Source organism: Myotis lucifugus, unplaced genomic scaffold (assembly GCF_000147115.1).
Source record: "Myotis lucifugus unplaced genomic scaffold, Myoluc2.0 scaffold_552, whole genome shotgun sequence".
NCBI lineage: Eukaryota > Metazoa > Chordata > Mammalia > Chiroptera > Vespertilionidae > Myotis > Myotis lucifugus.
Window position 1 is genome coordinate 163,607 of NW_005871600.1, and position 10,038 is coordinate 173,644.

The window sequence follows — 10,038 nt, forward strand, 5'->3', positions numbered from 1 at the left end:
TCCCCCCCGGGGGGCGCCCTTTCAAACGTTGTGAAGAGAAAAGCATGGATTCCCCACTTTTCCCCCTTATATTTTTCGGGTTAAGCGCCGGGGCGGCCTTAAGGTTTCTTATTTCTGTGGGGGAGGTTCCCTGGGGGATTTAAAAGGGGAAGGGGGGGTCTCAGGCCCCGGGGGGAATGCCGGCTTTTAAAGTTTGGGGGCCACCCGGGGGGGGGGGGGGGGGGCGGGGCAATGACTGGCTGTTTGCTGACAGGACTTTAACGTGTCATTGAAATGAACCTCGTGTGTGTGTGTGTGTGTGTGTGTGTGTGTGTGTGAAGGGATGTCTCCTCACCGACCCAGGACGGCTAAAGGAGCCGTGCACATTCCTTGGTGATGCTCTACTTCAGGGGTCCTCAAACTTTTTAAACAGGGGGCCAGTTCACTGTCCCTCAGACCGTTGGAGGGCCGGACTATAGTTTAAAAAAAAACTATGAACAAATTCCTATGCACACTGCACATATCTTATTTTGAAGTAAAAAAACAAAATGGGAACAAATACAATATTTGTATTTGCATGTGGCCCGCGGGCCGTAGTTTGAGGACCCCTGGTCTACTTGAACTTGGACCTGAGGCTGGAAGTTCAGGCTTGCCCAGCTCGGGGGAGCGAGCAGCACCCCGTTGGGGCCCATTGGGCCTCTGCTGTCGGCATCGCCCTCTCCCTCCTCCGCCCACAGGAAGATGCCTTTCGCTGTGACAGCACATCCCACACACTCACTCACACGCCTGTGTCATGCGTGCTACCTGTTTGATGTTTCCCATCATGTTATCGTCATGATATTTACAAACACAGCTCCGAGGACCAGCGGCGTCCTACCCCGGGAGACAGCGCCACTGAAAACCGGCTCCTCCCGCTCGACGCCAGGCCCCATGAAGGAACGACTTCCATCGTCTGTGGCTTTTAATCGTAAAAGGAAAAATAAACGCGGACTAGACTTTGCCTGAGCCTACGTCACAGGAGCCCGTCTCCTGCAAGGGCCGCAGTGCCCCAGGACCCCCGGAAGGAGCCGCGGTGGCGGGACAGGCGGCAGGAGCCCCCCGCGCTCCCAGAATCCCGAGTCTTGGCCAGAGCTGCCGGCAGGAAGCACACCTTAGCCTCAGACACGGCCCCGCATGCGCTGCCACTCGCACGTCCATTCACCTAAAGGCCCCCAGTTACGTGGATGACCCTCCCCATCAACCCAGCCACTGCCATTCACCGTCATTCGGCTCCGCGGGTTCTCTGATCACATCCTGAAGGCGTGTTTCCCAAATATGCCCCCCGCAATCAGGGCAGGAGCCCCGCCTCAGAGGGGTATCCCCCCCCCCCAACAGAACAGGCGCCTCATCACCCGCTGCCTCGCTCCCACCAGCAGCACAGGCCGCGGGCAGTGGCGGGATCAGACGGCAGAGGCGGCCCAGCCTGCCGCCCGTCCAGGGAGCGACCGGACTCTCGCACCTTGAGCTCCGCAGCCAGCGCTGCTCTGACCTTCCGGGCCTCTTTGCAGAACCTGCCCCTGAGGGGAGGGCACGGCTCCAGGCATTCCCGTGCACTTCCTGACCCCGTGCAGAGCGGGACTCGCTCCGTCAGACGGCCCGCCGGTCTCGGATCTGACCCGAGCTCCACGCTGCTCCCTGCAAGCAGGTGCGGTTTGCTGCCCGCACCAAGCCCCACGTGAGGACACGGCGCCCGGCCCGCCCCGGTGGCTCCCCGCGCCCGGCCCAGGGGCTGGCCTGGGGAGCAAGCACTTATGACAGCACTTCCAGGAGCGTCAGTCGGAAGCTGAGCTTGGAGACTGTAACCTGCAGATTTAAGCCGTGTGAACGCCAGGCCCTTGCTGGAGAGTCGTTACGCTGACGCGCTCCTGGAAACGCCGAAACGCTCAGTGAACTTTGGGCAAAGCCACAGAAGTCTGTCCTGAAGCGACTTCTAACACACACCTGGGTTTGCAGGAGTCTAGTGATGGCTCCCTAAACAGAGGCGCCAGTCCCCCTAACGCAACACAGCTGGCTTGTGACTGCTGGTTACCCCACGGCAAATCTCACTCTATCCCCTCCCCAAGTCACAGAAGTTCCTTTCAAACCTGCGTCTCCTCTTTTATAATAAAAAAAAAAATCTTCTTATTGATTCAGAGAGGAAGGGAGATGGAGAGAGATAGAAACATCAGTGATGAGAGAGACTCATTGACCTGCCGCCTCCTGCACACCCCACACTGGGGATGGAGCCCACAACCTGGCCATGTGCCCCGACCGGGAATCGAACCATGACCTCCTGGTTCATAGGTCGACGCTCAACCACTGAGCCACACCAGCCACGTTCCTCTTTTATTCTAGTCTGTTGATGGAATTGCCATTTGCCCGGAGTCCCACTGCCAGAAACCTTCCTTCCTATCATTTCTTCCCCTCCCCTCCCCATCCTCCCAGCGCCCCCCCCATCTCTCTCCATCTCCCCCACAGACAGACACACTGGCCAATGGCCACTTTCACTAGCACCTGGGAAATTTCCTCAAGTCCGACGCGTCCTCCCCACTCCCACCGCCACTGTCTCAGCCTGGAGTGAAATCCTTCCCCCACACAACACCCAGCCCCCGCATTTCCCTTAGCACGGCCTCCTCCCCGCCGCCACAGCGAGCGCCCTGGTGGACAGCATGGCTAGACGCCCTTCCGGCAGCGGCTCCTCCCGGGGCGCGGTGGGGAGCCCTGTGGTCAGCTCGGTGGTGTTACAAGATGCACCAGATAAATACCAGCGGAGCCAGTAAAACTCCAGCCACCTGGGCCCAGGACACGGGGCGATGAACACCCTGTTGTCAGCAGCGAAAAGTGACCCGCCTTGTAACGAGGGTCATGACTCAGTGGGGGCTGCACAGGAGGGAACTGACAGGGAGAAGCTACGACGCAGCGCCTTTCAGGGCTTCACATGAGGGAACAGCATGGAGAGGAAGGAGTTATTTACGGCGCACTTTTCCCTCCAAGATCTTTTCTTTTAAATCTGAGGCTATCTTTTCCATTGAGCTTTAGAGAGAGAGTGGAAGGAAGGGAGGAGAGGGAGAATGGGAGAGGGAGAGGGGCAGGGGGAGGGGAGGGGAAGGGAGAGGGGTAGGGGGAGAGGGAGGGGGAGGAGGGAGAGGGGGAGGGAGAGAAACATGGATGTGAGAGAGACACCTCAACTGGTTGCCTCCTGCATGAACCTGGACCAGGACCCGAGATCAAACCTGCAACCAAGGCCCATGCCCTTGACCAGGAATCGAACCCACCACCCTCAGTGCACAGGCGGAAGCACTAACCACTGAGCAATGGCCAGGGCTCCCTCTGGAGATCCTGACATGATGAGGAGGCTCCAGCCCTGAAGGGCTTTTCCCTGGTGAGCCCAGCGATGAGGACCAGAGAGAGAGGAGCCTGAATGACGTGAGGGCAGGAGCGGGGACCTCCCGCTGCCCGGTCAAACCCATGTCCAGGCTGTGCTGAGCCATGTCCCGGTCCCCGCGCTGCTGGCACACGGGTTGGTAGCGGGTGGGATTGTCTGTTCATTCAAGAGCATTGAGAAACTGCGTGAACGCAGGTCACAGACGGCTGGCCGTTTTCTTAAATCCTCGTGGCTTAAACATCACTGAACAAAGCTATGGCCCGAGAATGTCTGGTTACTAATTTTTTCAGAGAATCACTTAGTCTTAATATTAGGTAAGGTTAGAATAAGCTGGTTATTCTTTATTCTGGACTTAGAACATCTTAAGTTGGAAAAACTTACCTACTTCGATAATTCGGGGGATGAAGTAAACGCATTCTTGAGACTATCGGGAGCAAACCGCACGGGGCTGCCTCCCCCACTCACCTCCCCCACGCCCGCCTTCCTCCCGTCCGCTCCCTCATCCAGCCGGAGAGGGGGAAATGCGCTTATCGACCAGGGCGATTTTCCTTTTCTGTCAAGAATTTTCTCAAAGTAAAAAAAAAATCAATACTACACACTCGTCTTATTTCCCCACAAATCCCTCTTCTCTCCCAAAGGCTAATCAACTTTCTACAACTTGATCAACACTTTCCATTAACAAACTTTCAAAGTAAGAAACATCGATGGTGACTACTTCACATGAGGAAGCCATTGATTCTTTATCCCCAAACCCTGAAACGCCACCCAATGCGAAGTACAGTGGCTACAATGGTTCGCCCCAGGCAGCAACGCGCGTCGCACATTCGATAACGTGAGGACGGGTGAGAGCGGCGGCCGGACGTCCTGTAAGTCACTCCTCTTGTGTGGGGGGCCTGTGGATGCATTTCGGGGGCAGGAAGGTAATGGATCTGCTGTCCACGGAAATCCCGGCTTTACACACCTGGCGATTTTAATTTAAGGCGCAGCTGTGTCTTCATCTCCACGCAGACTCATACCTTTCCCCGAATTGCCATTTTTCTGAAATCGCTGAACAAGGGTGAGGCCGTGTAGGAGATGCCACCTCCGACTCGGGGCGCGCAGCCTGCGGGTCCCCATGGGGACAATAGCCCCCGGTCAGGCCAGCTCTGCCATGCGCTGGCTCGGCCACGGGACAGCCGGGTAGCCCGCGCCATGCCCCTACCCTCTCCGAACTCAGGTTCCGCACCCGTGAGACGCCTGTAAAAATACCTATTGGCTGAGTTGCCGTGAGGATTGAGTGAGATGCTGTGTGTACAGTACCTGTGACACAGAGGCTGCTGATACATGTGAGCCTCCCGCCTGCGCTCCAGTTTACGTATCAGCAAGGCTGCCGGCCGCAGACACGTGAGCAGGACTGGATTTTCCAGTTCTTATGTAGAGATTTCAGCTCATGTCCAACAATGACACTACTGCACACACTGCTTATGGGATGAGATGACTCACGCACCCGTCACGTGGCTCACACCCAGGGCTCTACATGCTTTTACAGGTGACCTGGCCCTTTTCCAGGCCCTCAGAGTGCTGTGCTCTCCCCCGCCCCCCACACACACAGAACCCCCGGGACCATTTCGGGGTCCCGCATGCCCTTCTCTCCAGGAGCCCCGCTGGTGGGCGCCTCGGCCACCCGAACTACATGCAGCCAAGCCCCAGGGCTGCGGGATCCCCTCCATCAGAGCATCTCCACGGGCACATCCAGAGCCCCTGGCACAGTCCACGCAGATACACGCCTGTGTGCAGCCGTTCTCCATCGGTAAGAATTCTGCTGTTCGACTCTCCATCTGTTTCCACAGGGAATGTGCTACTGTGTCCAGCTCTGTACAGAGAGTCTAGACTTTCTGACTAAACGCATTTGTCATCAATAACGAAACTGAACGCTTGGCTGTGGAATCCTTCGTGCGCTTCGCCTTTAAACTAAAATAGAAATGCCGTTCAGGCCCATGTATGGGCCCCCTCACCTGACGTATGAGAGGACCACCGGCGGCCGGAAGGATGGGCCTGTCCAATGGTGACACCTGGGACACAGGAGACATTCACGCGGCCTGTCCCACTGCCTGGCAGGTACTCCAGCTAAACATCCCTGCGTGCACGTGAGCCCCAGGCGTGGGGGTCAGGAAGTGGGGTGCTGTAAAGAGGGCACTGGGACACGGACAGATCCCTAGGCAAGCGGTCATTTGAAGGACTGACTGTTTATTCGCTAGAATTCTCTCAAACCGGGAGACTTTAAACTTAGATGCAATTCTCATGAAAATAAAAGTTAACACCCAAGCCAGGCCCAACACTTTGAGATGCTAAAACTGCTCAAAACTCCATAAAATATAGACATTTGTGTGCACAGAGAGAGCATAATAGTATGTGTACATACATATGGCCTGATTATAAATTAAATATGTGTATATAGGTACATTGTAGATAGATAGATAGATAGATAGATAGATAGATAGATAGATAGATAGATAGATAGATGATAGATAGATAATAGATAGATAGATATAGATAGATAATAGATAGATAGACAGATAGATATAGTCCATTTACAATCAAGCCCAATATTTTAGATCTTCAGTCTAACGCTCTCCCAACTGAGCTATTTCGGCGACACCTCAAGCCCAATATTTTAAAAAATTAACTTGAACTCGGCCGGCATGGCTCAGTGGTTGAGCATCGATCTATGAACCAGGAGGTCACGGTTTGATTCCCAGTCAGGGCACATGCTGGGGTACGGACTCCATCCCGTGTGGGGTGTGTAGGAGGCAGCTGATCAGTGATTCTCTCACCATTGATGTCTCTACTTCTCTCTCCCCCTCTCTTCACTCCGGTTCCCCTGATCTTGCTGAGCCTTTCTGGCCACGATCGAATCCCGTGTCATCCTTGGGGCCACCGAAGGTCGTTTCTCCCTCTCTGGGCTCCCAGATCAGTGTTGTTCCAACTAGAGTCTGTGAGCCATCGGCAAAGCCAGGCAGAACGAAAGGGGGACAGAGCCGAGCCTGCCGTCCTAAGTGGAGATTTCACATCCCCGTCCCCTTAAATGGCAGAACTAGACCCAAAAAGCTGAAAATGCGTATCGGGAAGTTTTAAGTAACATTGTCAAGCCAATGTGACTTCGCTGACCACAATAATAACTAAAAACTTCAGGATAAACATCTTTTTTTCCCATTCTTTTAGGCGCAATTAACTATTCAGCCACAAAAATATCAGTAAACATCTGAGACTATATTCTCTGATGACGATGGAATTGAGTCAGAAACCAACAGCACCAAGACATTTAGAAAATCTCCAAACGTTTGGAAATTTATATTTGATCCATGTCCTCTGGGTCCAAAGGACATGCACGTGTCCACAACACAAGCCAGAGAGGACAGGACATCCGTCGTCTGTGCCAAAGCCAAACCTTCATGCCACTTGGTGTCAACATACTTTTCTCACAGGCTCAGCATTGGGGCCGCACACACCTAACTTCCCCCCGGGCCTCCTCAGCGTAGGTTTCTAATTCTGAAGAAATGAACAACATGTACCATATCCTCTCGACGTGGGAGAAAACCCTGTCTGGTTGTAGGGAGGTCCTGACTGCATCAAAAGCAAAACATGAAATTATTGAACAATAACTTGGACATTTCCTGAAAGCCAGTGGGAGAGCACCTACATTTTTTTTTAATTAAAAGGTGGTCGGTAGTAGTTGCTTTGCGATGCCTGACACCACAGAAACCTTGTGGTCTTCCCCAGGCCTCGCCCATCAGCCTGGCCCGCCCTGGACTGCAGTCCACAGGGGAGCGAGGGCTGTGTGCTCTGTCCACGCTGGGCCCTCCGTGCCTGGACCAGGGAGGACATCAGGAGGCAGCTGCCGATGGTCGCCAGATGGGCAGGGGTGGGGACTGGGTGCAAAAGGTGAAAGGGCTTGGCAAGTGCAAATTGCCGGTGATGAAAACAGTCCGGGGATGGAACTACAGCACAGGAAATACAGTTCACGACATTGTACCAACTGTGTATGGGGGGGGTGGAGGGGAGGGGATGGGACTACAGCACAGGAAATACAGGAAATACAGTCCGCAACGTTGTACCAACTGTGTATGGTGGGGGGTGGGGGGGGTGGGACTACAGCACAGGAAATACAGTCCACAATGTTGTACCAACTGTGTATGGTGGTGGGGGGGGGGGCCTAGACATACAGGGTGGTCACTTTTTAAGGGATATAAATGTCTAACCTCTATATCGTACACCTGAAACTAATAAAATATCATGTGTCCACTATAATTGAAAAATGAAATTAAAATTATAAAGATATATATCTGCTCCTTGAATGTGGCTATTCTGAGGGAGAAGGAACGAAGGAAAAGGGAGGAGGAGGAGGAGAGGGAGGAGGAGGAGGAGGAGGAGGAGGAGGAGGAGGAGGGGGAGGAGGAGGAGGAGGGGAAAGAAGGAAGAGGAAGAAGAGGGGAGGTGGGAGAGGAGGAGAGGTGGCATGGAGAGAACAGGAGCTGGACCACTCTGGTGCCTCCGTTACACACAGCGTTTGAGTCGGGAGCTCACAAATTCTGTGTTTAGAGGACAGACCGGACTTGCCATTTCTACCCCATGTTTTAGCACCGCGTCGTGAGCAGCTGAGAAACGCTGCAGCCCTGGCCGGTTTTCTCAGGGGTCAGAGCCTTGGCCCGCGGACCGGAAGGTCGAAGGTTCATTTCCTGGTCAAGGGCACGGACCTCGGTTGCAGGTTTGATCCCCGGCCCCAGTTGAGGCTGGTGAGGAAGGCAACCAATGGTCCCTGTTTCTCTTTCCCTCCTCCCTTCCCCTCTCTGAAAATCAATGGGAAAATATCCTCGGGTGAGGATTCAAAAAAGAAAAAGAAAGAAGCGCTGGGAACTATAACCAGACCATCCTGCTCATTGGCCTTTCGGTGTTTCATTCCACAGTCACACCCGCCATCGCCAAGGGCAGCCCTGGGCCCGCGTGCGCCCTGCTCGGCCGCTGGCTACAGACTCCGGGCATAGAACCGAAGCCCCTTCCCCGCCATGCCCGCCTCCCGCAGCCTCGGCGCCTTGTCCACGGGCATCACTTCACAGGGCTCCACAGAAGGCCAGGCCCAGGACCCGAGAGCCACAGAGCGGCCGGCCCCCTCCGCCCGTGCTGACGGCCGAGGCTGGAGAGTGTGCACGGGAATCTCGGGGGGGGGGGGGGGGGGCTCATCAGGGCCCCGTCTCATCTTGGGGCCTCGGTGTCTAGCACTGGATTTCCTCCAAATGCGGGGAAGGGGTGTTCACCAGCCTTCCATCCTCCGTGCAAACCTCCGCCACCTCCAGGGGCTACAGCGCCAGGTAAGGAAAACGCTAGTGACAGGGAGCCCCGACCTCGCCCTCCTCCGGGAGAGGCTGTGAGAGTGGCCTATGGACAAAGGTCCCCCCTTTTTCATGTTACTCCTCGTTGCCTCATGCAAGCCCAGCCCTGTACAGCGGAAACACAGCCAGAGCTAGACCGCGAAAAGGACCACCGGCCGCAGGATGGGGTGCAGCGCTCCCTCTGCACCTAAAAATAGTTGTTTTCAAGGAGCGACGTTCCAAAGGAATTAAAAAATAACCAGCCCGCAGGACCAAACATGACAAGTCCCTGTGTCCTTGGGACACGTTTCTAGACTTAAAACAATAAATAAACGAAGGCTCTGACCCCTCCCCACGCCCGGCGCCCATTGGTAAATTACTGAGAGCTGTGTAGCTGTGGTTAGCAATGCTGTCCCTGCTTAAGTCACTGTGGTTTGTTCTGATGCTTTAAAAATTACATTTTTAGCATATCTTCCGTTTTTCAAATAGATTTTTCTCATTCTTGCCACGCGAGTCCTTTGAAATGCTTCCCTAATGGTCTACATCCATAGTGCGGACAGCCCTGGCAGGTGTGGCTCAGTGGACAGCATGTTGGCCTGAGGACTGAAAAGTCCCAGGTTAGATTCCGGTCAAGGGCACATGCCCCGGTTGTGGGCTCGGTCCCCAGTAGGGGGCGAGCAGGAGGCAGCCGATCCATGATTCTCTCTCATCATTGATGTTTCTCTCTCTCTCCCTCCCTCCTTCCTTCTCTCTGAAATCAATAAAAATATATTTTTTAAAAAATAGTGTGGACAACACTGAATGTTCGGAAACAGGGATGAGCCTTCGAGGAGTAGAATTCAGGCTCTAAAGAGTCTCAGATCCTGCTTAACCCCCCCCTCTCCGGCCTCACCCCGTCAGGTGCCCATGGCCCAGGCCCCAGGACACCCGGGGATTCAGGTGATCACTGTCTCATCATCCGCGGCAGCGGCGTCCATCCGTCTGCGCACACTCTCCGTGAAGATGCGTGATGCTCGCTGTCAGAGGGATCGCTCTTCTCCGGAGCTCACGGCCCGGATCCCCTCCGTAAAGGCGGTTCCCGCTGTGAGCCCGTGGGAGGACGTTCCCAGCTTGTTTACATTCCGGCTTTGAAAGACTTCAGTTTGTAAACCCGTGTGTGTGCTGCCTCTAGGAGAGTGTAAATATTTTGCCTAAAAAGCTCAGCGTAAACTTGCACCTCTGCCCTTGGAGGGGGTCCCCTCTCGGCCCTGGGGACTAGCGATGGGGTGTCAATCAGCTTAAAAACCTAATTACAGTTGATCTCCCCCCCCC